Source organism: Podarcis bocagei, assembly GCF_964188305.1.
Source record: "Podarcis bocagei genome assembly, chromosome: 14".
Lineage (NCBI taxonomy): Eukaryota > Metazoa > Chordata > Lepidosauria > Squamata > Lacertidae > Podarcis > Podarcis bocagei.
The window spans coordinates 37,145,403-37,153,286 of NC_138139.1; the positions used below are offsets into that span (position 1 = coordinate 37,145,403).

The 7,884-nt window shown below is 43.5% G+C and overlaps 1 long non-coding RNA gene across 1 annotated transcript; it reads left to right on the forward strand.

The window, feature by feature from the left end:
- Positions 1 to 424: 424 nt before the first annotated feature.
- Positions 425 to 5,830, forward strand: LOC308572779. The gene is made up of 2 exons (XR_014001867.1): positions 425 to 1,918; positions 4,638 to 5,830. It is a non-coding gene; the product is annotated as an uncharacterized lncRNA (long non-coding RNA).
- The last annotated feature ends 2,054 nt before the right edge of the window (positions 5,831 to 7,884 follow it).

Consider the following 7,884-nt stretch of genomic DNA (forward strand, 5'->3'; position numbering starts at 1 on the left):
GGGCCACAGCTCAAGAGAACGGCACATCCTTTGCATGAAGATGGTTCCAGGTTCAGTCCATGGCATCTCCAGCTAGGACTGAGGGAGACATCTGTCTGAAAGCCTGGAGAGCTGCTACCTTAGTGTTGACATAAAGGTAAAGGGACCCCTGACCATTAGGTCCAGTCGTGACCGACTCTGGGGTTGTGGCGCTCATCTCACTTTACTGGCCAAGGGAGCCGGTGTACAGCTTCCGGGTCATGTGGCTAGCATGACTAAGCCGCTTCTGGTGAACCACAGCAGCGCACGGAAACGCCGTTTACCTTCCTACCAGAGCGGTACCTATTTATCTACTTGCACTTTGACATGCTTTCAAACTGCTAGGTTGGCCGGAGCAGGGACCGAGCAATGGGAGCTCACCCCGTCGCAGGGATTCGAACCGCCGACCTTCTGATCGGCAAGTCCTAGGCTCTGTGGTTTATCCCACAGTGCCACCCGCATCCCAGTGTTGACATAGATGGACCATAATAAGGCAGCTTCCTTATGTGCCTATGTACATACATACCACATTCACACACACACCCATTCACTTTCTCATATGCACAACATTCTCTCTCTCTCTCTCTCTCTCTCTCTCTCTCTCTCTCTCTCTCTCTCACACACACACACACACACACACACACAGACTCAGCTTGCTCTTCTTCCAGCTTAACCTATACCTGTGCCTAGTAGCCAACATTTTAAAAATTGCTCCCTGGAGACAGAGAAACCAAATCAACATGTGTATGAAGCAAGGACAAAAGTTACAAACTCAGGACCGTCCCTGCTTTAAACAGGAGCTCTATTACCTATGGGTGTATAATAATGGGAAATGTGCTATCATCCTGCCATGCAGTGTGGTGTTCTTGGCTATGCCAAACCATTTCTAGCAGCTCCCACCTGGCAGCCCTCACATAAGAACACGCCACAGGAGAGGTAGCCGTTGTGAGGGGCTGCAGGGATCCTTTCTCGAATCCCAGAAAGCTGTGAAGAAATCCTGTGGGGTGTTTCCCCAACACAGTCACTCATGACCATGCATGTAATGAAAATGCCTAGCTAGCTCAATAGGCCAGGCTCTTTTCTGCACTCAAGAGCTCTCGGGCAAATCAGGAGAAGGGAAGACAAAGAAAAAGAAAAACTCTCTTCTGGTGCGTGATTTTTCCCAAAGTTCTTGGGGGGAGGAAAAGAAAAAAGAAAAACCACAACGGTGAAGAATGTGCAGCTTTTCTGTGAATTCCCTACCGGGGCCCAAGGCCTCCTTCTCACACATGATTAGTGTGTTTACCCTTGTAACACGGCAAAGGCGCACAATGGGACCTCTGAGGAGACATTTCCCGCCATTTCCCCCTCTTCATTGTAGCCTTTCACTTTCCTCTTGCAACCCCCCACCACCATTTTTTTCTCCCCCCGCTGCTTCCCCCCCTTTTTTCCAGGGAGATAAAAGCCTGAATTTGTGAATCACTCCATTACAAAGGAGGGAATGACAAAAGCGAAGAGAACTGGAGTCTTTAATGCCGCTCCACCAGTGAAAAGGGCTCGAGGCCTATGGGATGAAGAATAAGCCTTTGGCGGTGCTGATGATTCCTTCTCTTCCCCCTCTATTGTAGATGTACAAGGTCTGCAGAAGAGGCGGATGGAGGGGGGGACGGACAGCAGTGCCATGAGGGGCTTATCTGAAATAAAACAGCAGCTGGGGGAATTCCTGAGGGCCGCCGCGCTGAGCTGGCAGGCAGAGCGAATGGCAAAAGATCGCTCTCAGGCGTCCCTGAGGGCCCCGGCCCTTGAACTCCGCGAACTTTGGTTGTGAAGTAATCCTTCCCAGCCAAGCGCTCAACAAGAAAATTAAGACTAGGCCTCCCGTACAATAAAGGACAGGACGGCAGGTGTTTCGAGGGCATAGGTCAATATACCCTCCGACATGGGCTGGAGGAAGAGTGGGGGTACAGTGGGGTGTGTTTGTTTTTAAGGTGGTTGAGTAAACAAAGTAAGCCTTTACGCAATGCCTTTTAAATCAGGTCCCCGTTCCCCAAAATGCTTGAATTCATTGGTCCCCTTACCTCCCTCCCAAGGGAGAAAAAGGGAGGTATGGGGAAGTCCGGGAAAGAAGGTTTAGGAAAATAAGTTTAAGTAATTATACATGTTTATTTGTTTGTATGTTTTGTATGCTTTTGTTTTGTTTGTGTTTTATTATATGTTTGGAAAATTAATAAAAATCATTATAAAAAAAAAAAGAATTCATTGGTCCCCTTGAGGAGATTATAAAGTTGTTGTTGATCCCGACGAAGAGTCTTAGGAACATCAATGAATTAAAATCAAGAAATACTGGCATGTAATCAATATTGAGCACTGTGACTAGGAATCATAAAATGTTAAAAAGGAATACTGTTGCATTGTGGATTCATCTTATTAAACACAAAGGTTCCCTGGTGGCAAGAGATGTGCGCTCCGCACATGACCCTTGTTTCTGAGGCTCAGAGTTCCCAATTCAATTTTTCACATTATAACTCATTAACATCTTTTCCCTCCCTAGGACTTTTTTCACCCCAAGGTCTTTTATTCACCCCCTGCATAGTCCTAATGACCCCAGGGGTCAATACTGACAACTTGGGAAAAACCCTGATTTAATTCAACCAAATATATAATCTTATTGTACAAAAGGTTCTTATTGTGGCAGTGAGCAATTTCAGGAATACCATATATTCTATTTGTAAAATTGTTCACTAACAAAATATAAATCTTTGTTTTGTTATGTTATGTTATGTTATGTTATGTGATATGTTATGATATGATATAATAAATTACAGAATAGAACAGGTTTATTTTTTAAAAAAGACTGCAAATATAACAGAAGAAGGAATGAATAAAGATTTAAACGTTGCCTGCTGACATTAACAACAGGAGTATTCCATCAATTCTAATTTAAACAAATGAACTAATATACGCAGTCCATGTATCCAAATAGGTATGTAAATCAGATTGACAATTATAAGCTATGTGTTCACTGGATAATAGAGGGTGGGTATCTTTCCTGTCATCTTGGACAATATAATGACAACAAAAGGTTTCTACTGCAGTAGTGAGCAAGCCTCAAATTGCAGTCCTGTGCACACTTCATTGGAGCACAAGTCCTGGTGCCTCAGTTGGACTTCATAGATTTGCAGAGCTGGAAGGGACCACCAGGATCATCTAGTCCAACCGATCTTTTTGCCCAACATGGGGCTCAAACCCATGACCCTGAGAGTCTCATGCTCTACCAACTGAGCTATTTTATGTTAAAGCATTTATAAACTGCTATGCCTAGGATTTGTGCAGCACTGCTGCATCAGTGGAGTTTCATGTGAGTAGGCCCCACCAAAGATTATTTTAAATATTAGCTGTTAAAATGCATCACCCTCTGAAATCTGGAAAACAGATTTCATGTCAGCGATGAGCACATCGGTGGCATCAGCAAAGCTATCAGATGGATAACTCCCGCTACCCCAACCAGCAACCATGCTGGCTGCGGCTGGTGGGTGTTGTGTAAAACATCTAGAGGGCTCCAGGTTGGGAGAGGCTCTTGTAAAGGATAGGGTACAAATCCCAAAATAAAAATAAAAGAGTCAACACTATAGCAAAAGCTCCAGAAGGAAATCAGCATGAGTGTACTGGTGCATTGAAACTGGAGGAGTCAGACTTCGGAGTAAATGTGCAGAATTGGGCTGCAATACAGCTATTTTGCTGGAGCCAGCTTCTCTTGGCGCAGTCTGCCATCCCTCCCTGTCCGCATTTCCTCCTGCCACCCCCCAACTCTGTGCATCTGTTTGGGCCCCCACAGCTTTTCCAGTGGCTGGCTGAGCCTCTGACAGCTGGGGAAGGCAGAACTTAGCAGTGCATAGCGACAAATTCTTTACATTCACTGCTGCTTTACAGCCTCTGAGAAAAAGTCCTGAGCTTTGGGGTGGGGGGTGGGGAGGGAAGTTAGAGAGAATCAGCTTTTATTGAAGGCTTTCTATTAAAAAAAAAACCCCACTCTCATTAGCACAGACCATCTCTAGGGGATGCCTGCTACTCCCAGGCGCACCTGCTTAGTTAAATAATAAGTGCTTCAGGCTTGGAGCCTAAACTACATTCTTCGTTTGCCACATATCCACCCCCAGCGGGCTGCTTATACCTTTAAACAGCAGCACAACAGGCAGAAATAAAACAGGTGAGGTTTTCTGTCATCACCAAGTCCCCACTGATACATTCCTCCTGCTGTTTACAGCTAGGTAGCCACTGTGAGAGGATGCAGGCACATTCCCAAGACGCACATGCCCCTTTCTCACATCCAGTAGGTATTCAGAGCATAGAAAGCAGGGAAGATTCTTTAATACACCCATCCTTGTTTTTTCTGCTAGTAGTCTAACTTGGATATTTTCTTCTGAGTGTTCTGTTTCTGGGGAACACCTCACTGGTACGGTTGTATCTCTGCTTACCAGAAGTAAATACAGATAAAAGAGATTTAACATTGTAAGCGCTGCCTACAGCAAATATAAGAATAGAAGCAAGTTTCCCATGTCCCCCCCCCCACCCAAGGAAATAAAGAACCTCTTCCTGCCCCTGCTGCAAGCTTTCAAAGTTATTTGTTTCTTCCATTTCAGTGACTTGCACAGCGTCTCTTGTGAATTTTGGGTTGTTCTTGCTGTCTATTTCCTTACTGAGGATTTGAATCAAGCTCGCATTGCCACCTTCCATTCTGGCAGGGCTCCTGTGTCTTTCATAAGCTTGCATGACAGGCCAAAAGGCGGGATGGGGAAGAAACGTTGTTCAACCTGCATTGAAAGGCAAACCTACTAAAACTGTGCTTCCCACAACAATGCAGCAACTGAAATGCAACCATCGTTTGAAATTTGCATTTCTCTGAATTTTGCAATGCTGTACTCCCGCCAAGTAATGTGTACAAAAATGAATATACTTGGGTATGCATAAAAGTGCATGTATTTGTGAAAATAGCATATAAAAATGTGTTATGTTAGAGGAAATTGCTTACAAAAATATTTAGATTAGTCAGTTAAAAAATGTGTTTATTAAGAGAAATTTGCACCAAAATGCTGATGAATTTTCATGAGGATTTTTTTTTTAATTGCAAACTGATGTGAAAGTGTGGGGAAATGAATCTAAGATGGGGGAAATGAGAAACAGAGAGAGACCAAAACTGACGCATTTGCCATCCCTAACCAGGATAGGGTTTTCTTTTTCCTGATCAGTTGTCAGCCCTCTAGGATCATTCACACATTAGGATGACGCCATAGAGGATGGAGCTGGATCATGGCTGCTGCCTTAGGCTTGCCCGCTAAACCCATTCAGCATATAGCTTCTGAAGGAACCTCCACGTGTGCAATAGAGGTTGCTTAGGCTTAATCTGCGCATTTGGAAAACCTGGAAAAAGCAGGGCCTCCCATCATGTGTATATCATGCAGTTTGTGCACTCTTTCAGAAGTTGTTGTGAACACACATGTACGGTGGGAGCAAGGAGAGTCGGATGCAACCCCTCTGCCTGTAAAACGTCTTCCTGTCTTTCCATGCCTTCATCTTGCAGTTTTCCTCTCTTTCCCTTCGCCTCTTTATTTTTCCTCTGTATATTCCCCCAGCCTTTTCTCTCTCTCTCTGATTTTCTGCTTGCTATTAGGCTAATTGGCTGCACCTGCCAGCGAGAACCATAAAATTGGAGAAGCCGCCATGGCTGACTAATTTGGATATGCCCAACTTCCAGATTGTTTACATTAGTGTAACCCTTTGTCACGGGTTCTCAATGGTTCTCAGCCTTTTTTAAAAAAATAAATCTATAAATCTATCTGAAAGTGTATGTATGCATGTATTTCTCTTTATCTGATGAAATGTTACAACTTTCTGGATTTTTAGTTTAGAGAAAAGGTGAGTAAGAGGGCTCATGATACATAGGTCTACAAAATTATTGGTGGTGTGGAAAAAAGTAGACTGGGCAGAGGAAAGTTATTCCCCTCTCTCTGAAGGCACAAGAACTGTGGCATCCCATGAAGCTGAATGCTGAAAAAGAAAGTACTGTTTTGCAAGGCATATAGTAATCTGTGGAACTCACTCCCACAAGGTAGTGGCTTTAAAAGAAGGTTAAACAAATTCATGGAGGGTAGAGGTATCAGTAGCCACTAGCCACAATTGCTGTGTTTCCCCTCCACTGTCAGAGGCAGCAATGCTTCTGAATACACATTGTTTGGAATCAGAGGAGGGGAGAGCGCTGTTGCTCCCAGGTTCTGCTTGGGTTCTTGCAGGTGTTTGGATGTCATTGTGACAATGGACCTTCTGCCTGATCCAGCAAGCTCTTCTCATGGATGGATGGATGGATACTAAGAAATCTGCTGCATCAGATCAAAGGCCAATTGTTCAGAATTCTGTTCTTAATGGTGGCTAACCAGATAGATCCCCATCATGTCTTTTTTATATATATATAAATTTTTATTGGTTTTACAACATTTTTTAAACAATACAAACAAATAGAAAGACAAACAAACATGTATAATTTCATAACCTTTTTTTCCGTAACCTTCGTTTCTCGGACTCCCCCATACCTCCCCTTTCTGCATCCCTATTTCCAAAATTATTTCAGCAGCTTCTAAGCAATTTTATCAAATATGTGTCCTCTTAGTCCTTTCTCTAGCTTAGTCTTATGTCACTGTTTCCCTTTTTCTCTCAACACCTCGGCATTTTAGCATTCATCAATTTTATAATAGCTCTTAAGATAAATTTTAAATTTCTTCCAGTCCTCTTCCGCCGTCTCTTTCCTCTGATCACGGATTCTGCCAGTCATCTCAGCCAGTGTCATATAGTCCATCACTTTCATCTGCCATTCTTTCACGGTGGGTAGATCTTGTGTCTTCCAATACTTTGCGATGAGTATTCTTGCTGCTGTCGTAGCATACATAAAGAAAATTCTATCTTTCTTTGACACCAATTGGCCGACAATGCCCAAGAGAAAGGCTTCTGGTTTCTTAGGGAAAGTACATTTAAGAACCTTTTTCATTTCATTATATATCATTTCCCAGAAAGCCTTAATCTTCGGGCACGTCCACCAAAGGTGGTAGAAAGTACCTTCAGTTTCTTTACACTTCCAACACTTATTATCAGGCAAATGATAAATTTTTGCTAGCTTGACTGGGGTCATGTTAGATCCCCATCATGTCAACTCTTACTCACCTTTCCTCTAAACTGACAAGCCAACAAATTAAGCAGAAGGGCACTATGTTAAGAGTTATGTGGATTGCACTGTCAGGCTGCATTCTTATGCACCATAGATGGATAACCTTGAGCCTGGAGACCACACATGAGCCCCAGTCTCGTTTTATGCAGACTTCAGCACCCCCAGAAGCTGCCTCCATTTGTCCAGCCCTCCACAGTTCCTTGTTTCCTGTTCTTTTCTTCCTCTCCTGGCTTTTTAAACATGCCTCCCCACACCTTGCTTCAAGGTAGTCTCAGGGCAACTGTGAGGTGTCGTGTGTTGTATGATGAAAATAAATTTATGTGGGGTTTTCTTTGGATTTTCAAACCTTTTTAACAGTTGCATGTCTTTGGGGGGTGCAAGGTTTTACCCTCCAACAGTCCGAGAAGAAATTGGTGGTGGGATTGTGGTGTATGTAGCACATTAAAGTTAGAAAAGAACCACTTTCTCTTCCTTTTTAGAACAGTAGTAGTGTTTGTAAACTGTACTTAAAAACTCAACTCTTTTTAATTCTCATTTGAGAGCAACCCCATCAAACCCTGTGGGGCTCTGAGCAGACCTGCTTAGGAATGGGAATTCTGAGCTAGCCATAATGAAAAATGAAGCAGGGTACTCTATATTCCAGATTCAAGAACATTTTTATCTGTGGCTCCTCC